Raw genomic sequence first — 23,256 nt, forward strand, 5'->3', positions numbered from 1 at the left:
GAGTGTAGTGGCACCCAGGAGCCTCCCACTCCTGGGCTCAAGTGATCCAATCACCTCAGCCTCCAGATGCTATGATCTTCTGTTTGCAAGCTTCTCTACAAATCCCTACTAAATCGCTGGTGCAGCCAGAATGGGAAGGTTTTATTTCACAGCTCTCCATGTCATAACGTGGAAAGTAAATATTATCTGGATGGAGTCCTCCCCCAAATACACAAATGCCTTTCCCCTCTAACTGCAGCACTGCGGCATCTGAGGTCAGAAGTGATGTGTGTTTGTGTTTTGTTTTGTTTTGTTTTGTTTGTTACAAGTTATTCATGCCACACCCAGCCATATTTGGGTTGCAGATTGATCTGAGCACACGCTCTTGAACAAAAACACCAGGAAGTAGAAAGAACAATGGACTTGGAGTCATGAGTCTGGGTTCCACCTCAAGCTTTCTCATAAATGACTGTGTAATTTTAATCTTTGGCTCTCAACTTTCTCATGTGTGAAATAAAAGGGTCAATACTGGTTACCTCTGGGAACGGGTATTGGAATCATTGGCTACTGAGAGATTTCCGGATTTAGAGGTTGAAGACTGGGCCGGGCAAGGACTTACCAAAGGAGATAGTAGACAAAGCCCTTACATACTCACACATGCGAACACCACTGAGGGAGAGTCGTTTTTCAGATTACACAGTTATCTACTGTTAAACAAAAATGTGTGTGCATTACTTTTATACATTTAAAAAATTCTAAAAAGTTATAAAATATAACACTTTTGAACAAGTTGACTGCTAATCTCCTTTCTGTCTTGAAAATGTTATTGTAAGGTGTTGGACAGGGTGAAGGAATTCACTCCAAGGGGCTGTAGAAGGGAGTTTTAGGGTGATGGACCTGTTCTGCATGATACCATGGTGGTGAGTACATGACTTTGTGCATTTTGTAAAACCCACTGAACTGCATGCTACTACATATGAGTACAACTACATACTACCGAAGAGTGAAATGTACTATATCCAAGTTTTTTTTTTTTTTGAGAGTACTACATACTACTAAAGAGTGAAATTTACTATATCCAGGGTTTTTTTGTTTTTTTTGTTTTTTGAGACAGAGTCTCACTCTGTCAGTCTGTCGCCAGGCTGGAGTGCAATGGCATGATCTCGGCTCACTGCAACCTCTGCCTCCTGGGTTCAAGTGATTCTCCTGCCTCAGCCTCCAGAGTAGCTGGAATAACAGGTGCCCGCCACTATGTCCAGCTAATTTTTTTGCATTTTTAGTAGAGACAGGGTTTTACCATATTGGTCAGGCTGGTCTCGAACTCCCGACCTCATGATTTGCCCGCCTTGGCCTCCCAAAGTGATGGGATTACAGGCGTGAGCCACTGTGCCCAGCCTATATCTGGATGAAAGGTATTGGAATCTGGGGTTCTATTGGAATCTATTGTTTGAGTTCTTAACCACAGCACAGAGTCTAAAGCTGAGCAGACACAACAACCAAGAAGGAAAGGATAGGCAGAAATAATGTGAGAGAGTTTAGCATTTGCTTCAAAAACCTGAGATCCATTTTCAATGCTGCTAGGACTGGTTTCCAGGTTTAAAGATTGGAGGAAACAAGGAAGTAGCCATGGAGACAAAAACATGAAAGTGTTTCTCTCTGTCTGTCTCTCTGTGTGTGTGTGTGTGTGTGTGTGTGTCTTTCTGTCTGTCTCTCTGTGTGTCTCTTTGTCTCTCTCTCACACGCGCGCACACACACACACTCACTCACACTGTAGTCTCATAGAGGAAATGGAAATGGAACTACTACAGGTAACCACACACACCTGCAGAATTAATTTTAATGGCAAAAACAGCAATTACTTTTGCACCAACTATTTTTACTTGCTCTTTCAGATCCATTTGCCATCTCTTTGGCACTCTGCACTGTGCCACAGGATCATGACCTTTATCAATAGCATTAACCAAGTCTGCAGTTGGATTTGGCCAATGGGAAGCACTGGTAAGAGACTGGAAAATTGGAGGACAGAAAAAGGCTGATGGACTTATTCCCCTGATTGTCTCCTTGATTGGTGATAATTTATGCATTCCTATGCCAAAGCCCACGGTTCCTGCTGGGAAGTCCTCTTCTACTACTACAGCTCTCACCGGTTTCAGTAATCTCTCCCTCTCCTGACCTTTCCAGTTTAGAAATGGTAATGGCCTCCTGCTGTTGAGGAGTTCCCTGTGGAACTCCACCATCTCTTCTGGTTTTCCTATATCTTGTCACATGTCTGTGAACAGCACCTTCATTAATTGCCCCCTTTCATGGTTCTCTTTCCTGCCAGGCTCCTGACTGATAAAGCAATTAAAAAGGGAGTAGGATGGCTCTAGGAAACAGAACATATGGATAACCCTCTTGCTAGGGGGAGTATTGAGACAAGCATTATTCAGACTATGGAATGGAATGCAGAAGAAAAGCAAGGTTCAGGAGGATACCCAAGGCATTTAGTGGCTAAGGTAACAGTAAGCACAAAGATTGCATGGCCTGGGATGTCTCATAACTCTGGAGAGCATATCTAGAGAAAAGGACAAATGTAAGGCACTGAATGCCAGACACAGGGCATTGGTGGGAAATCAGAAAGTATCTATTGCATTTTTAAAAGAGTCTCTTAGGTCCTATAGAAACAAGATAGACACGATTGAAAATTAAACACAGAGCCTGATTGGAAATGCTGCAGAGTTGAAGGGTCCTTTTGATCTTCAGTCTAACACTCTCCCAACTGAACTCTTTTGGCTGGGCTGCAGTGTCAATTAAATGCACAACACTTTAGGTCTCTTGTACTAAGTTACATCCATAGGAAAGGAGTAGGAACCTAAGACACGTGGTGGAGACATTCGAGCAAAAGAGGTGGGCTGAGAACTTTGAATCCTCATGTCCCCTGAACATTCCTTGTCAGCACAAGCATTTTCCTCTCCTCTCTCTGAGGCAAGCAGACTCCCCCTTAATAAAAATCTGCCAATGGCTACATTTTCCCATTTAACTTGTCCATTGGGCTGGTGGCAAAAGCCAAACTGGCCTTGCAATATGAATGTGGATTTTTGCAAGTTTAAATAGGTGATGATGTCATTTGCAGTCTGGCACCTGGTATGCAGATACTGACATGGAAAATGCTTTTTCTCCATTTCTATCAGCAAAGGTAATCAGAAACAGTTTACCTTTACATGGCAAGGAGCATGGCACACCACCATTGTTTTATTACAGGGCTATGTCAACTCTCCTATTCTGTCATAATGGAATCCAGAGGATGATAATATTACTGTCTCACAGATTATCATACTGGTCCATTACATTGGTTACATTATGCTAATTGTGCCTGGTGAGCAGTAAGAAGCAAGCACTCTAAGTTGCCTTTGTAAATCACATGTATGCTAAAGAATAGAAGAAAAATTCTGACAAAGTTTAAAGGTCTGAAACACCAGTGAAGTTTCTGTGGGTCCAATGGTTGAGGCATATTAAAATAACTGCTCCAAAAGTTAAAAACAGGTTGCTATACCTGGCATCTTCTATCACAAAGAAAAGAACTCTTTGGATTTCAGAGGCAACCTATACCATCTTTGAGCATCCTTCTCTGATCCTGTAAGCAAGTGAGACACAAGGCATTCAGTTTTGAGTGGTGTCCAGAGCAAGAAAAGGCTCTACATCAGGTTCAGGCTCCAGGGCAAATTTCCCTGCCACATGGGCCTTATGACTTTATGGATCAATCGTATTGGAAAGATCTCTGTCAGATATAGATGCTATAATAGGTCTCTTGGTTGATTAAAATAATGCCAACCTGGATATACCCTTCTTTCTGAAACTTAAATTATTCTTACTGAATATATATATTCAACTGAATGACTTTGTGTGTGTGTGTGTCTTCAGTCGCAATCTTCTTTCTTTCTTTTCTTTTCTTTCTTTTTTTGAGACAGAGTCTCACTCTGTTGCCCAGGGTGGAGTGCAGTGGCATGAGCTCAGCTCACTGCAACCTCCTCCTCCCAGGTTCAAGCGATTCTCCTGCCTCAGCCTCCCAGGTAGCTGAGATTACAGGCATGCACCACCAAGCCTGGCTAATTTTTGTATTTTTAGTCGAGACGGGGTTTCACCACCTTGACCAGGCTGGTCTTGAACTCCTGACTTCAGGTGATTCACCTACCTCAGCCTCCCAAAGTGCTGGGATTACAAGGGTGAGCTACCATGCCCAGCCCACAGTCTTCTTTCAATCTCTTTCGGATCTTCCTCCTTCTCCCTCTCTCTTGCCCCTTTCTCCTCCTCTTTCTCTTCCACTTTACTCTTTCTCTTTCTGAATAAGTATGTGCTGAATATCCGTTATGTGCCAGAGATTGTGCTAAGCATTCTATTCTTTGAGTTCTTTAGTCAAGGACTCATTACAACCATCTACAATAAGACTTTTCTTTCTTTCTTTCTTTCTTCTTTTTATTTATTTATTTATTTTTTTGAGATGGAGTCTCGATCTGTCACCAGGCTGGAATGGTGCGATCTCGGCTCACTGCAATCTCTGCCTCCTGGGGTCAAGTGATTCTCCTGCCTCAGCCTCCCGAGTAGCTGGGATTACAGGTGCGTGCCACCACAACCAGCTAATTTTTGTATTTTTAGCAGAGACGGGGTTTTACCATGTTGGCCAGGATAGTCTCCATCTCTTGACCTCGTGATCTGCCTGCCTCAGCCTCCCAAAGTGCAGGGATTACAGGCATGAGCCACCACGCCCAGCCTACAATAAGACTTTTCTAGACAGACTCTTTTCTTTAAAAAAAGGTCAAAAATCTCTCTATAAAGACCCATATTTGCTTTGTTTTCAGGTTTTAGCAGAAGGCACAGTTGTTTTCTTCACTTTGATTAAAAAAAATGGTCCTCTTCTGAGAGAACTACCCTCTTCCATTGAACCCGCATCATTGGGAAAGATGTATTTACGGAAAAGGAAGAGAGGGAAGGTACAATCGCATGCCCTCTGGTGATCAATGGGATGGCAGATGTCAACATCAGATCACCCGTATAACAAGCAATCATTTTAAGGTAAGATGGATAGAATGCTTCAAAAAGTAAAGCAAAATGTCTAACAGGATAGACTAGGGCTGTGCTGCAGTAATAAACAACTTCAAAATCTCACTGACCTAACACAACAGACATAATTTCTTGCTCATGTCATGTGTTTTTTGTTGACCTACTGTGGGCACCATTCTGCATGATCCTCACACAAGGACTCAGGCTGATGGAGCTTCATCTGCAGCTTTTCAGGTCACTGTTGCAGGAGGGAAATCCATGGCAGACTGTGCATTGGCTTTTAAAGGCTTCCACTGGGAACAAACACATGTCATTTCCACATGCATCCTATTGGCTAAAGCCATGGTTGAGTTTCAGAAAGAGAAGAAGAATTCTATCATATGCTTCAGAGGAGAAACAGAAATGTTTTTAAATAGCATTAATTACCACAGAGGCAGGAGAATAGGGTCTGAAGGCAAAGAACCTAAGGCCAAGTCACACTGACTTCCTAGAACTAAATCTAAAGAAAAAACCCCAACTTTCCATGCTCAAGTAACGAAAGGACCAAAGGCCACTCCCTTTGCAACCACTCCCTCCCCCACCGTTTTCTGTGTGGCAGATGAAAAATTGAAAGAACCTCTGATTGGTCTCCTCCCACAACAAATCAGGCTGGTTGTGAGCCAAGTCTTCATTTGCATAGCAGTATAACTTTGTAACTTCACTTCAACCTCTGATTGGTCTCTTTCTGCAACCAATCAGATGTTTGCACAGGATGTAACTTTGTAACTTTTTTTTGAGGAAAGGGTCCAAAGATTCAAGGAGGTAAAAATATTAGAATGAATGTATTATGTGTGATCAGAGAAGCTGGCACTTGACAATGTTTCCTAGGAGGATCCAGAGGACACCTCTTTCATGAAAGCAATGAGGAGTGCAGTGCTAAGGAGCACTCATTATTTGAGCACTTTGTGATAACTGTCTTACATAGGCTGGGCTTGACAGAAGATATTGCCATGGAATTGAGATTCCTAGTATCAAGGGGATGACAGGACCTGGAATGGAAGAGGTCAAATGGCAGGCCTGTTAGAGTGATGTGGACATAGCTGCTATGACAGCTACTGCAAGGCTAGAGTAGGATTCAATATGCCTTGACCCTGAAGAATCTGCAGCAATGCCTGACAAGTCAGGGCATTCTGACGAGGGCAACAGAGAGTCAACCAAAATGTTACTTACTCTTACTAGGTTGGTGCAAAAGTGATTACATTAAAAATAATGGCCAAAACCAGCAATCACTTTTGCACCAACCTAATATAATAAAAAGAATACATCAAGAGCTGGTGAACAGAAACATTTACCAGTTTTCACTTCAGAAAAACAGATTTTCCTCACCCACTTTCCAGATAAGTCATTTCACAGACCTGGAGCCCACTCATTGAACAAGAGATGGGTAACCTGAGGAAGGATTTTGCAATACTACTGCAAGGATATATGATAAACATTCCCCAAAAGGATCTAAGACTATTTATCAGCGTAACTGTGAACCTGCAAAAAGAAAATCCTCAGACTTTTCAAGAACTGTTGTATATGAGGAACGTGGCTCTGTGTTGATTCTGAATCAAGGGACCTGAAATACCTTTATTATGCTCCAGTTAGAATGGGGGCATAGAGAAGCCAAGTGATAGATGCAATTTTAGCTCAAGTATGTCTCATAATGGGTTTAGGGGATCTGTTAGATCTAACCTTTGGCTATTTCTCTGGTTTCTGAATGTGCTGTCGGGATATGGATAGTTACTAACTGGCAGAACCTTCATATTTTTCTCCAGCCTACAGAGTAAGAGCCATCATGGTAAGACACTTGCAACTGTCCTTCCCCTCAGCCAAGTTAATATGTCTAAGTAATAACACATATGGGAGGAATTGCAGAGATTAGCAGCACCATTAAACACTTTAAAAGTGCAGGAGTGGGCTGGGTGCCATGGCACACACCTGTAATCCCAGCACTTTGGGATGCCGGGGTGGGTGGATCACCCTAGGCCAGGAGTTCGAGACCAGCCTACCCAACGTGGTGAAACCCCATCTCTACTAAAAATACAAAAATTAGCTGGGCTGGGCAGTGTGCACCTATAATCCCAGCTACTCAAGAGGCTGAGGCAGGAGAATTGCTTGAACCCAGGGGGCAGAGGTTGCAGTGAGCCCAGGTCACGCCACTATACTCCAGCCTGGGTGACAGAGCGAGAGTCTGTCTCACAAAAATAAATAAATAAATAAATAAAAATAAAAAAATTAATATGTGCAGGAGCATTGATATCCATTATATTCTCAACTAATTACCCACGTGACCCCTACAGGAACTCTATGGACCATGGTAATGAGGGTGAATTTAACCAAGTGGTGGCTTAAATCAGGTCTGCCACATCAGATATGGTGTCTTCTAGAAGAGAACAAGACTGCCTTTGGCACTTGGAATGCTGCTATTGATCTGGTGAGTTTGCTCTTTCTTAATTTCCATCAGTAAGGACCAAAGGAGTTCATTTATACATAGAAAGAAAGGCAGTACATATTTGCCATTTTACCCCAGGTTTTTATTAACACTCTTGTTCTCTGTCACAATATAGTCTGCAGAGATCTTGGCTATCTTGACATTCTACAGACTATAACTGTGATCTATCATATTAATAATATCATGCTAATTGGACCCGATGCACAGGAAGTAGCAAATATTCTAGAGGCTTTAGAAAGACATATGCGCTGCAGCCATAAGGACTATAGCAGTGAAGGGAGTGGAATTTATTAGACCACTTTTTATGCATTGCCAAGACCAGCTCAGTTGGGGAGACCCTAACCCAGGGGCACTAGAAGAATTAAAGACACACACACAGAAATATAGCATGTGGAGTGGGAAATCAGGGAACTCACAGCCTTCAGAGCTGAGAGGCCCGAACAGAGATTTACCCACATACTTACTGACAGCAAGCCAGTGATAAACATTGTTTCTATAGATTATGGATTAACTAGAAGTATTCCTTATGGGAAACAAAGGGATGGGCCGAAACAAAGGGAGGGGTCTGGCTAGTTATCTGCAGCAGGAACATGTCCTCAAGGCACAGATCGCTCATGCTATTGTTTGTGGTTCAGGAACGCCTTCAAGCAGTTTTCTGCCCTGGGTGGGCCAGGTGTTCCTTGCCCCCATTCCAGTAAACCCACAACCTTCAGCACGGACGTCATGGCCTCATGAACATGTCACAGCACTGCAGAGATTTTGTTTATGGCCAGTTTTGGGGCCAGTTTATGGCCAGATGTGGGGGCCAGTTCCCAACAATGCATGAATTTATATCCTCTCCAGCCCTCTTAGGCATCACTGTAGTAACCAGTTTTGGACAGGCTTTGAATAGTTTTGCACAAAAATAATCTGATAATATTTTATCTGGGCCTACTACATTCTATAATTGTTGCTTCCTGCCCTGGAGATACTTTAATGATGAAGTGTGTGATACCAATAGGAAGCCACTTGCCACCCATGAGCCAAATGGAAATGTAAGATAGTTACAGTCATGGGGCAAAGCTTGCCCAATATGGTTGGAAGCCAGTGGAGAAATGCTTTTCTCTCTCTTCACTCAGATGGGCAATTTTAAGATGCATCTCATAAGTTAGATCCTCAGAAAGTCTTGGCAGGATTGAGCAACAGTTGTCCATAGTGGCTGCCAACTCAATAATGCATCATGAAATTGTTTTTTGTTTTTCCTTCCCTATTTTACTCCTCCAGACTCTCACTCCTCCTTAGAATACTTCTTAAATAAACTACCTGAATGCAAGACTCTGGTTTTTGGAGGACTCAGGCTAAGATGATTCTTCATTGTCATTGTCTGTGTTACTCCACTTGTTCGGGGGAATTCTATCTTCTGTGGCCATGTGATCTGAACGGGAACTGCTATATTCTTAGGTAACTTTATCACCTCGGCCACAGAAGTTGGTCAAGGGATGAACATGGGACACAAGATGGGGCAAGTAGGGTGCTTCTCCAGATTTTCTCTATTTGGAGCTATTGGGAAAAATAGCCTTCCTTTCTAGTTATAGAATTGTAAGCATATAGGTTTTTAGCCACTTGTAGCATGTTGTCCACAACTTGAAGAAATTGGTCTGAGAGAATAGAGCTGACATCAGAAAAAATTGGAGGGAAGGTATGAAGTGATAATCTCAGAATGCTCTGCATCAATCATTCATAATCTAGCTACATATACCCTTTACAGTCATGCAACAATATATCTTTGTGTGGGTGGCAATAAGTTTCTCTTCACGTAGACGTTAGTTTAAACGGAATTTCTTTCACTTGTAATTCAAAGGCGTTCATAGATAAGAATTCCTTCATGGGAATTATGTTGTATTTTTAAATAAATTTCATGTCTATCCCTTGCTTCCTTGAAATAATTTTACTTGTACTTGGTAACTATAAGTAAATTTTACTTGAAAAGTATAGCCATGTCTGAAAAACATAATTAAGAAACATACAGAGTTGAAGAGCAGTGTGGGCTTTGATGTCAAATAGACCTACCATTTCTAAGTTATGTGACCTTTGAGCAAGTGACTTAAGCTACCTGAGCCTTCACTCCCTCATTTGTATCATAAGTGCTCAGTGCAGGAAAACAGAAAGCACCTTGGGTATTTCAAGCAGAAAGAGATTTAGTACAAGGAATCAGATTCTTTAAAAATTAATTGCCCAGGAGGAATAAAAGTCGGGAGGCCATCATTCACTGTCACATTATAATGCTGCTGCTGTTATTCAAATATCAGAAAACTTCAGAGACCCTTGTCGCACTCAGAGCTGAAGATCACATAACACTGACAATGTTTACTTAACAACTTTCACCCATGCAGAATAAAAGTTGCTATTTTCCTCCCACAACTATGTTTTATGAATGCTTGATCCTATATTTGAATTTTTTTCTTCTGTTAAGTACCACAATGGGTTTGGTTTTGCTAAGGTAAACCCAAAATTGAGTTTGTGAAAGGGTTCAAGAAATGGAATTGTTCTTCATAATAGAAGAGTTTGGAGTTCTTCAGACCATCAAGAAGGGAAGGGGTAAGGATGAGAAGGAAAATGGGAGAAATATGGAGAGAGGAGAGAGCAAGGTTGTCAGTAGCCTGGTGCCATGTGGGATGCAGCAGGGAGCTCCAAGAGCTTATAGAAATGGAAATGGTTACCTGTTAGTGTCTTTTAAAAAAATGCCCCAGTTAAGGCACCATCACTGCTTCTAGTTTCCACCAAACCAAAGTAAATGATGATGGTATGGACTATTTCAAACTACTCAAGTCCTGTTGTTAAATAGAGGCTCAGAAAAGTGAAGTGGTGTCAGAGTGGCAAATGGCAGAGTCAGAACACACACCCAGGCACTTGGCAATAACACTGGCGAAGGTGTCAGACCTTCCGTAAATTGTGAAATAAAGGTTTAAGCATATTTAGCAGGAAAAGCTTCACATAGAAAAAATGTTCCAAAATACAGAACCAAAGCTAAATAATCTCTGTGAGCACATCTACTGAAAAGAAAATGTTAACAAATCAAGGAGATAGTTAAACTTCTTATAGCAGCTCCAAATAATCATCATAGTCTCTCAGAGACACAATTCTGAAAATTAAATAGAATAAAAGAAATGCTGCTCACTGAAAATCTTAATTGACCCAGTAAATCTTTATTTTATTTTATTATTTTTTCTTTTGAGATGGAGTCTTACTCTGTCACCCAGGCTGGAGTGCAGTGGCTCAATCTCAGCTCACTGCAACCTCCGCCTCTTGGGTTCAAGCAATCCTCCTGCCTCAGCCTTCTGACCAGGGAGTTTTTTAGTCATCAAATACTCAACTGACTGCTTAGAAAGTTCAAATTGTTATATTTATAATTCTCATATTGACTACAAAGGATTCAGAAAGTATAAAAAGTTATTATACTAATCCTACAGCATTTTGACTGCCTTTTGCCAAATTTATTGTATATATTGACTTGTGATATTGTTATGTATCTACCTGTATTTTCCCTTCCACTGGATTAAAGTTCAGCTTTGCATTTCTGCAAACTGCCTTGTAAATAATAAGTAGCAAATATATGCCAAATTAAATTGATAGTCTAGTGGTACTAATAATGTGTAATAGAAGAGATTAAAACCCAGGTTATCTTAGTAATTTGACACTTGCTTTGAAAAGTGTGAGAATGTGTTTTTGAAACTCTACACGTATTGTTTCTATTATGAAATTAAAATATTATTTAGGAAGCCCTGAATTAATATCACACCTTTCTTCCAAGAAGCCTGTTGCTCATCATGGCCTTCAAGGCCACCGTTTAAGAAATAGATGGTCATTGCCAATCCCACCACCCTTCTACCCATCCATGGCCCAGAGAAAGGAGTTCTTGGCTGTTCATCTTGCTTTGAAGGGAAATGTGGCTTTGGCAGCTGTGGGAAATTTCTTTTTTTCTTTGAAACTTACATATAAAACATATTGAGAGAGAGAAAGAAAGAAAGAGATTCTAAAAGTAATCTCTTCACTTCTAAAAATTTGGAAACTATAGTACGTATCAGGTATCGAGAAGGAAGTGAATATAACTCCTATAAGCTAACTTTCTAGTCTTTTTTTCTTGAGCATTTTTTTTTCATGGTTAAGATTACACACTGCACATTCTACTTGGTAACCTGCTATATATAGACATATATCTATATGCATCTCCACACCATTTATGAGAATTGATGTCTTTAGTGACACAGATAAACATCTCTTAAAGTTGGGTTAGGGCGACAGTTCTCAAGCTATGGGTAATGATTAAGAGCAGATTCATAAGTTAGACATAGGAGCTTTGAAATGTAAAGTTCTTTGGAAGATTAGCTACGCATATTTTCCATGGACAGGAAAATGGAACTCATCTGTGTTTGAGGCCATGGCTGACACATACAGAGTACCTCTGTACCACCAGGTGCATGACAGCCAGAGAAATGGCAACAGATGGCAGGGGGTGGTGTCAGTGGCTCCTGGTCAGGTGGTAAGTGCTCTGTGCAACAGCATGGGTACAGTCCTCTGGCCTCTTTCTTCTTAACTGCTCCACATCAAGGGTGTTCTCTTGACACTTTTGCTCTCCCTCTTTTTTTCTCAGCTTGCTGTCTCTCTCTTTGCTTTGTATTCTGGAGTCTCCTCACATGTTGTAAAATCAGAGGTCTCCTTCCTGTCCACAAGTGTATTTTATTTGCTCAGGACACTTTTTAGACTTCCTGGAATGCCAGTTCCAAGATAATCTCATTTGTTCCCCAACACTCACCTCTCGGGATGGCCACATGCCCCTTCTGTCGGCTAAGAGAATGCCCCATTCTTCACTCTGGAACAAGTCTCCCCGAGGTGTTTCAGAGAGAGCAAGATTTAATCTGCCCAGACCTGGTTCCTGCTACAGGAAAAACTCAGTTCTGAGGGATTCATCTGTGCAGCTGCCACTCTACTTCCTGTTCCTGGCTGCTATCAAAGTCATTCACACCAGACATCGTTTTTTTAAAAAAACAGGTTCAGCCTTTGAACAATGTATCTGCTCCTCATGTGTGTACTTTAGGGCTGGGTAGGCCAGTAATTCCTCTTCTCTCCATCTCTTAGGGACTTTGGAGAAAGGCCCAGGCTTTTTGTTCTAACTATGCTTAGCATTGCCTCCCCTGCAGGCTCTGAGCCACCACTCACACCTAAGAGTAGCTGTCGGCATTAAGTGGAAACTCCCTCTGAGTTAAGAAAGCTTCTTTTCTCCCTCTGCTAGGGCTTTTAGAATTTTCCTGGTACATCTGACTCTGCTGGATCTAGGAAGCACATTAAGTCCCACAATCCACCTGAGTACTTAGGGTCCCAAGACATTATCCTTTGCTGCAGAAACATCCACAGTAGTGCAGAGATTGGCATCCACTACAAGCAAAAGCCTGGTTTCAGAAATTGTCTCTCTGAGTGTTGAAGCCAAGGTGGTAGTGTTGCTTAGGATAAAAAATGTTTATATTAACTACCCTTTATTGAGCCCCTAGGATGGGCCATATGTTATTTAATTTAATTATATAATTATTTCATTTTAATCATTACAGTAACTATGTGAAAGTAGGTATTATTGATCCTAGTCACAATTGAATAGAAGCTGAGACAGACTGAGTGACTTCTCCAAAGGTACACAGCTAGTAAACGGCAAAACTGGAATTTAAACTCAGATCTGCTTGACTTCAGATCCTAGCTCTTAGTCACCATGCTAACAGCCTCCCACAGAGAAAACACTGAGATAAACTCCACTGGAGTAACAGCATAGGTCACATCATTATGAAACAGGCCATTTGGAATTTGCACTACCAGTCAATGATTTACAGGGTCCAACTACATGCAAAGTACATTGTCAGGTCTGTGAAGGACAAGGCAAATTATGATGAGATCCTTGCCCCGAAATTGAAGAGATGACATCAAACTGAATGCCAAGTGAAAATGCAAGTGTTAAAGAGCAACATCAGTAAGCAAGAGATACCACAGATAACTCATACAGAGAACTTACTATGTATCAGACATTCTTCGGAGCACTTTTTTTTAACTCTATTTTTTGATGTAGTAAAAAATACTAGATAACTTATCATTGTTTAAGTGTACAGTTCAGCATAATTAAATACATTCACATCGTTTTGTAATCTTGACCACTGTTCATCTCCTGAACTTTTTTGATCATCCCAAACTGAAACTCTGTACCCATTAAACCATGATTCCCAATGTCCCCTTTCCCCGAGCCTCTCCTGGCCACTATTCTGCTTTCTGTCACTATGTATTTGACTATTCTAGATACTTCATATAAGTAGAATCACACAGTATTTGTCCTCTTGTGTCTGGCTTATTTCACATGGCATAATGTCTTCACGTTTCATACACGTTGTAGCATGAATCCAAATTTCATTCTTTTTTAGGAAGGAATTTCCTTTTAAAGAGGGAATTCATCAATGGATAAGTAGATAAACAAAATGTCAAAAATTATATAAACATATATAAACAAAATTCATATATGCACTCAGCTTTTTAATCATTTATCCATTGATGGACCTTTGAGTTGTTCTAAACATCTTTATAAGAATTAACTTAGGCCAGGCGCAGTGGCTCACATCTCTGAGGCCAGCACTTTGGGAGGCCAAGGGGGGGAGATCACGAGGTCAAGAGATCAAGACCATCCTGGCCAACATGGTGAAACTCCATCTCCCCTAAAAATACAAAAATTAGCTAGGTGTGGTGGCGTGTGCCTGTAGTCCCAGCTACTCAGGAGGCTGAAGCAGGAGAATCGCTTGAATCCAGGAGGTGGAGGTTGCAGTGAGCCGAGATGGCACCACTGTACTCCAGGCTGGGCGACAGAGTGAGACTCTGTCTCAAAAAAAAGAAAAAAAAGAAAAAAAAAGAATTAACTTAACCTGTGAGATTACCATCATCATTTTCAGATGAAGGAACTGAGGCTGAGATATACCAAAAAACTGGTCCAGTAAGTGGTGAGTTTGAATCCAGAGGCCTCCATAAAGAGCCTGAAGTCTTAACTATTACGCTCTGCTGTCCATATATATATATATATATATATATTTTTTTTTTTTTTTGAGATGGAGTCTCACTTTGTCACCCAGGCTGGAGAGTGCAATGGCACAATCTCAGCTCACTGGAACCTCCGCCTCCTGGGTTCAAGCAATTCTCCTGCCTCAGCCTCCCAAGTAGTTGGGATTACAGGCACCTACCACCACACCTGGCTAATTTTTGTATTTTTAGTAGAGACGGGGGTTTCTTCATGTTGGTCAGGCTGGTCTCGAACTCCTGACCTCATGATCTGCCTGCCTTGGCCTCCAAAAGTGTTGGGATTACAAGGTGTGAGGCACCACGCCCGGCCTGTCCCTATATTTTTTAAGTGACAGGTATAGGTTACTAAACCTGTATGTTGCAAGGATGAGGAAATCCCAGCAGGTTGAATTGAGATAGGAGCTCTTCATAGGGGCTGTGGCCCTGCATCTTAAGAGACATCAAAGATTTAAACAGACTGTGGGCTGCAAGAGCCATGGCATGAATGGCGGGGCAGGACTTGTCTGAGAGGAAGGTTATGTAAGGGCCTGCAGGACCAGCCATTTCCCAAAGAGAGACCGCATGCCAAGCGAAACACCTGCTTAAAAAGTAAACCAAGCAGTTGCCCAAGCACCTCCCCACAGCCTGCTTGGCAGGAAACAACCTTGTAAAGACTCTCCTTCCTCAAAATTAGCCACTGGGTACAGTGGATTAAAAGGGTTTTGAAAACTCAATACATATTTTCCCTGAGACCAGTCTATACATTTAACTTTATAATCAAATGACATTTTAAGTGCCCTAGAAGGACTGGGAAACATGTCATTTCTTTTTAAGTAGCACAGTTTACAGACAGTCCCTGTTTCCTTACTTTATATTTCACTGAATCATGCATCAACATCATATAATCACAATCCATCTTTTCACTCTTTACCTCCTCAGTGATTCTTTCTGCTGAGGTCCGAGTGGGTGAAGACAACAAGAGCAGTTAAAAATTTGCCTGGAACCACTAGTATTCAAATGGTAGCACTTTGAGGCTTTAGGATTGTCAACTGCTTAAAAGCAAAACCTCTGCCTCCTTTATCTCCTTTATCTCTGTCTCCCTCTGAGCCTAACAGAAAGTAGCTGCCCAATACTTTGAAAAATATGGTCTCCTGAATGGCATCTGAAACAGGTCTCAATCAATTTTTTTTTTTTTTGAGATGGAATCTGACTCTGTTGCCCAAGCTGGAGTGCAATGGCACGATCGCGGCTCACTGCAACCTCCACCTCCCGTGTTCAAGCAATTCTCCCTGCCTCAGCCTCCTGAGTAGCTGGGATTACAGGCGCCCACCACCACGCCTGGCTAATTTTTGTATTTTTAGTAGAGACAGGGTTTTGCCATGTTGGCCAGGCTGGTCTCAAACTTCTGAACTCAGGTGATCTGCCCACCTTGGCCTTGCAAAGTACTTGGATTACAGGCATGAGCCACCATGCCTGGCCAGGTCTCAATCAGTTTAGAAGTTTATTTTGCCAAGGTTAAGGACACACACCTGGGAGACAGGTCTGTGCCTTTCTCCAAAGATGATTTTGAGGGCTTCAATATTTAAAGGAGAAAGAGCAGATACTGCGGAAAGAGGAATAAATTTTTAAAAGGTGTGGGTAGATAACAGACAAACGGTTACATTCTTTTGAGTCTTTGATCAGGTCTTCACATGTGAGGGGGTAGAAGAATAGTCACTTATGCATTCATCAAGCTCAATGAATCTGCATTTTTACTAAGATAAAATAAGCATAGGGCAAGAGGGAGCAGTCAGACATGCATTTGTCTCAGGTGAGCAGAGGGATGATCTTGAGTTCTGTCCTTTGACCTGTACCTGTGAAGATAAACTATCAATTTACATCATCAGGGTGAAATTTGACAGAACTGTTTTAGAGTAGAGATCTTGGGGTCCACAAGGAAATTTCCTAGTGGGGGCAAACTGTGAGGAAGGTATGTAGCTTTTTATCTTTGAATGGGAAGCAGATTTGTGTGAAGCAGTTCCCATCTTGACTTTTCCCTTTGGCTTAGTGATTTTGGGGTCCCAAGATTTGTTTTCCATTCACACATGAAACCAAAAGACAAGGACTTCTTGAAATGAAGAAGCAGCAATTCCCTAGCTTGGACTTGGCCACCTTATGGTGTGGTAACAAGCAAAGGCCCTTAATTCCTACTATCCAGAACTTCCTTCTTCAATACAAATAATGTCCAGCTTAAACTCATTTCCTAAAGAATATTATAATAAATAAGAAAGCAAAAAAGTCATGAGGAGGCCAGGCATGGTGGCTCACACCTGTAATCCTAGCACTTTGGGAGGGTGAGGCAGGTGGATCACTTGAGGCCAGGAGTTAGAGACCAGCCTGGCCAACATGGTGAAACCTCACATCTACTAAAACTACAAAAATTAGCTGGGCTTGGTGGCACATGCCTGTAATCCCAGCTACCTGGGAGGCTGAGGCACAAGAATCGTTTGAACCTGGAAGACGGAGGTTGCAATGAGCCAATATTGTGCCACTGCACTCCAGCCTGGGTGACAGAGTGAGACTCTGTCTAAAAAAAAAAAACACAAAAAAAGTCATGAGGATAGCACATGGTATTAATACATACACATTTGTATTAAAAACATTTATTGTGTTATTATCATAAAAAGGAAGGAAAGCTAACCCTTCAAAAAATGGTCACATCTTTAGGATTACACTTTTTCCTTGTAGGTGAAAATATTCTTATGAGGAAGTAGGGAAGTTAATATGGAAAATGTTATATATAACATTTAATAATGACAATACATGACAGATTTTTAAATTAGTTTTTGTTTTTTAAATTATGACTTAAGCAAATCAATTCACATTTAATAACTCATTTTTTAAGAGCCCTTATAAAGAACACTGGAGTTGACTTCATTTCAAGGTAGTAATGATGATAAGTGACACAGAGAACTTGGAGACTTCCACCTTTAGAGATACATTTCAGGGACTTCGGCCAGACTGAGAGGTGTCCAGCGAGTGACGATTTGCCCAGAGATGCAAGTGCTTGCCCTTTACCCTTGCAGTGCCTCTCCTTCCCAGTACCTGGCACAGTTGTGTCGGCTGGTCAACCCACAGAACAAAGTTCATGCCTTTATTTTAACTAAACCTCTCTTTACATTCGGTGCACTAAAACAGACACATGCACAAACATAAAAGCTACAAAATTTGGGAAGCAAAAACTGATGGAACTGAAAGGAGAAATAGAAAAATCTATTAGAGTGTAGACATGAACACCATTCTCTCAACAATTGATAGAACAAATAGAAAGTCATCAAGGATATACAATTCAACACCATCTGCCACCAAGAACTAATAGACATTTATACAACACTCCATTTAACAGAAGAACACATATTTTTTTTCCAAGTATCCACGGCACATTTACCAAGATAGTCTACATCCTGGCCCATAAAACAAACCTAAACAAATTAAAAACAATTGAAAACACACAAAGTATGTTCTCCAAAAACAATGGAGTAAAGCTAGAAATGAAAAACATAAAATTAAGAAGAAAATGTCCAAACACTTAGAAACTAAACAACATATGTCTGTGTAATTCATGAGTCAAAGAAGAAGTCACATGCACAAACATAAAAGCTACAAAATATGGGAAACAAAAACTGATAGAACTGAAAGGAGAAAGAGACAAATCTATTACAGTGGAAACATTAACACCATAAATAAATAAACACATTCATTGAACTGAATAAAAATGAGAATACAGCATATCAAAATTTGTAGTACAGAGATAAGTCAGTACTCAGAAGAAAATGTTTGTTTTTCCTAATACATGTATCAAATGCATATATTAGAAAAAGGGAAAAGTCTCAAATCAATAATCTAAACTTCTACCTCAAGAACTTAGAAAGAAAAGGGCAAAATAAATCCAAAGCAAACAAAAGAAAAGAAATAATAAAGATAAGAGCAGAAATCAATAAAATTGAAAACAGAAAAACAATAGAGAAAAATCAATGAAACAAAAATACTGGTTCTTTAAGAAGATCAATAAAATAGGCAAATCTCTAGCAAGACTGACAAGAAAAGGCACAAATTACTACCCATATTAAGAATGAAACAGGAGCTCCATTACATATTCTACAGACATCACAGGTAGTGAGAGGTGAAGCCAGTTGGACTTCCCAGGTCGAGTGGGGACTTGGAGAACTTTTCTGTCTAGCTAGAGGATTGTAAACACACCAGTCAGTGCTCTGTGTCTAGCTAAAGGACTGTAAATGCACCAATCAGCACTCTGTAAAATGGGCCAATTGGCACTCTGTAAAATGGACCAATCAGCAGGATGTGGGTGAAGACAAATAAGGGAATAAAAACGGGCCACCCCAGCCAGCAGCAGCAACCCACTTGGGTCCCCTTCCACACTGTGGAAGCTTTGTTCTTTCACTCTTCACAATAAATCTTGCTGCTGCTCACTCTTTGGGTCCATGCCACCTTTAAGAGCTGTGACACTCACTGCGAAGGTCCGCAGCTTCATTCTTGAAGTCAGCGAGACCAAGAATTCACCGAAAGGAACCAACTCCGGACACATCTTGGTGACCCAGATGGGACTATTGCCAAGTGGTTCGTACCATCAGACCTCTTTCGCTTGTTATTCTGTCGTATTTTTCCTTAGAATTCAGGGGCTAAACATTGGCACCTGTCAGCCAGTTAAAAGCAACTAGTGTGGCCACTGGACTAAACACACGGGTGTCAGGCTTTCTGGGAAAGGTCTCTCTAACAACACCCAACTCTTCGGAGTTGGGAGCATTGGTTTCCCTGGAACCAGCTTCTGCTTTTCCTGTACTTCCAGGCTGAGCCGAGGGTCGACAGAGAGGAAAGCCATTCAGCTCCGGGGTCCTGACAAAAAGTTGGTTGACCCTGTAGCCATGAGCAGAACTCTCAAAGTCACGTCACCCAAGTGAGACTCCCCCATCTATCCTATCTATCCTGACACTTGCCTCCTGGGTCCTAATGCCTGTCAGACAAACTTCCTCTCACCTCTCTTCTCTGAGGCTAGTCCTGCTTCTAAAAACCACTCCCTGTCTCTGGTGCTTTTCTAGTTTCTCCTATAAGAATGATTTCTAGTATAAACTTCAGGACTCTGCTCCCTTCTTTAGGCACCCGGGCTCACCAGTCAGAAAGACATAATTTTTGCTCAAAGTCCCATCAGGGAGGGGGGATACTACCTGGAATTTTAGGATCCCTCCTCAGACTAGCAGGCCTAACAAAAGCTATTCCTGAAGGTAGGATATGGGGAGCCTCAGAAATGATATCCTTCCTATTCATATGATGAGAAGTGAGGACAAAAGGCGTCACTCTTCCAATCCTGGAGATTCCTTCCCTCCCTCAGGGTATGGCCCTCCACTTCATTTTTGGGGCATAACATCTTTATAGGACAGGGGTAAGGTCCCAATACTAACAGGAGAACACTTAGGACTCTAACAGGTTTTTGAGAATGTGTCGGTAAGGGCCACTAAATCTGACCTTCCTTGGTCCTCTTTGCGGTCTAAGAGGAAAACTAATGTTTCTGCTGCTGCGTTGGTGAGCGCAACTATTCTGATCAGCAGGGTCCAGGGACCTTTGTGGGTTCTTGGGCAAGAAAGGGATCTGCTGCTGCGTCGGTGAGTGCAACTATCCCAACAGCAGGGTCCAGGGACTGTTGCGGGTTCTTGGGCAAGAGGAGTTTCTGCTGCTGCATCAGTGAGTGCAACTATTCTGATCAGCAGGGTCCAGGGACCGTTGCAGGTTCTTGGGTGGGGCAGGGGAAAATATACAAACCAAAACTGTGGGCGGTTTTTTCTTTCAGATGGGAAACACTCAGGCATCAACAGGCTCACCCTTGAAATGCATCCTAAGCCATTGGGACAAATTTGACCCCCAAACCCGGAAAAAGAAGTGACTTATTTTTTTCTGTACTATGGCCTGCCCCAATATTCTCTTTCTGCTGGGGAAAAATGGCCACCTGAGGGAAGTATAAATTACAATACTATCCTGCAGTTTGACCTTTTCTGTAAGAAGGAAGGCAAATGGAGTGAAATACCTTATGTCCAAGCTTTCTTTTCATTGAAGGACAATCCACAACTATGCAAAGCTTGCAATTTACATCCCACAGGAGGACCTCTCAGCTTACCCCCATATCCTAGCCTCCATATAGCTCCCCTTGCTGTTAATGATAAGTCTCCTCTAATCTCCCCAACCCAGAAGGATACAACCAAAGAAATCTCCAAAGGACCACAAAAACCCCCAGGCTATCAGTTATGTCCCCTTCAACCTGTAGGGGGAGGAGAATTTGGCCCAACCTGGATACATGTCCCCTTCTCCCTCTCTGATTTAAAGCAAATCAAGGCAGACCTGGGGAAGGTTTCAGATGATCCTGATAGGTATATAGATGTCCTACAGGGTCTAGGGCAAACCTTCGATCTCACTTGGAGAGATGTCATGCTATTGTTAGATCAAACCCTGGCCTTTAATGAAAAGAATGTGGCTTTAGCTGTAGCGTTTGGAGATACCTGGTATCTTAGTCAAGTAAATGACAGAATGGCAGTCGAAGAAAGGGACAAATTCCCTACAGGTCAGCAAGCTCTCCCCAGTATGGATCCCCACTGGGACCTCGACTCAGATCATGGGGACTGGAGTCACAAACATCTGTCTACTGTGTTCTAGAAGGACTAAGAAGAATTAGGAAAAAGCCCATGAATTATTCAGTGATGTCCACCATAACCCAGGGAAAGGAAGAAAATCCTTCTGCCTTCCTTGAGCAGCTACAGGAGGCCTTAAGAAAATATAGTCCCCTGTTACCCAACTCACTCGAGGGTCAATTGATCCTAAAAGATAAGTTTGTTACCCAATCAGCCGCAGATATCAGGAGAAAGCTCCAAAAGTGAGCTCTGGGCCCTGAACAAAATCTGGAGGCATTATTAAACCCGGCAACCTCAGTGTTCTATAATAGGGACCAAGAGGAACAGGCCGAAAAGGAAAAACGAGATCAGAGAAAGGCAGCATCCTTAGTCATGGCCCTCAGACAAACAAACCTTGGTGATTCAGAGAGGACAGAAAATAGAGCAGGCCAATCACCCGGTAGGGCTTTTTATCACTGTGGTTTGCAAGGACACTTTAAAAAAGATTGTACAACGAGAAACAAGCTGCCCCCTTGTCCATGTCCACTATGCCGAGGCAATCACTGGAAGGTGCACTGCCCCAGAGGGCAAAGGTTCTCTGGGCCAGAAGCCCCCAACCAGATGATCCAGCAAAAGGACTGAGGGTGCCCAGGGCAAGCGCCAGCTCATGTCATTACCCTCACTGAGTTCTGGGTACATTTAACCACTGAGGGCCAGGAAATTGACTTCCTCCTGAACACTGGCACAGCTTTCTCAATGTTAATCTCCTGTCCTGGACAGCTGTCCTCAAGATCTGTTACCATCTGAGGAATCCTGGGATGGCCTTTAACCAGGTATTTCTCCCACCTCCTCAGTTGTAATTGGGAGACTTTGCTCTTTTCCCATGCCTTTCTTGTTATGCCTGAAAGTCCCACACCCTTATTAGGGAGGGACATATTAGCCAAAGCTGGAGCTATTATCTACATGAATATGGGGAACAAATTACCCATTTGTTGTCTCCTGCCTCATGAGGAGGGAATCGACCTTGAAGTCTGGGCATTGGAAGGACAATTCAGAAGGGCAAAAAATGCCTGCCTGGTCCAAATCAGGCTAAAAGACCCCACCACTTTTCATTATCAAAGGCAATATCCCTTAAGGTCTGAAGCTCATAAAGGATTACAGGATATTGTTAGACATTTAAAAGCTCAAGGCTTAGTAAGAAAATGCAGCAGTCCCTGCAACACCCCAATTCTAGGAGTACAAAACCCGAATGGTCAGTGGAGACTAGTGCAAGATCTTAGACTCATCAATGAGGCAGTAATTCCTCTATACTCAGCTGTACCCAATCCCTATACTCTGCTCTCTCAAATACCAGAGGAAGCAGAATGGTTCACTGTTCTGGACCTCAAGGATGCCTTCTTCTGTATTCCCCTGCACTCTGACTCCCAGTTTCTCTTTGCCTTTGAGGATCACATAGACCACACGTCCCAACTTATGTAGATGGTCTTGCCCCGAGGGTTTAGGGATAGCCCTCATCTGTTTGGTCAGGCACTGGCCCAAGATGTAGGCTACTTCTCAAGTCCAGGCACTCTGGTCCTTCAGTATGTGGATGATTTACTTTTGGCTACCAGTTTGGAAGCCTCATGCCAGCAGGCTGCTCTAGATCTCTTGAACTTTCTAGCTAATCAAGGGTACAAGGCGTCTAAATTGAAGGCCCAGCTCTGCCTACAACAAGTCTAATATCTAGGCCTAATCTTAACCAGAGGAACCAGGGCCCTCAGAAAGGAAGGAACACAGCCTATACTGGCTTATCCTTGCCCTAAGACATTAAAACAGTTGCAGGGTTTCCTTGGAATCGCCAGCTTTTGCTGACTATGAATCCCCAGATACAGCGAGATAGACAGGCCCCTCTATAATCTAATCAAGGAGACCCAGAGGGCAAATACTCATATAGTAGAATGGGAACCAGAGGCAGAAACAGCCTTCAAAACCTTAAAGCAGGCCCTAGTACAAGCTCCAGCCTTAAGCCTTCCCACAGGAAAAAACTTTTCTTTATATGTCACAGAGAGAGCAGGA

This window comes from Pan paniscus, chromosome 1 (genome assembly GCF_029289425.2).
Source record: "Pan paniscus chromosome 1, NHGRI_mPanPan1-v2.0_pri, whole genome shotgun sequence".
Taxonomy (NCBI): Eukaryota; Metazoa; Chordata; class Mammalia; order Primates; family Hominidae; genus Pan; species Pan paniscus.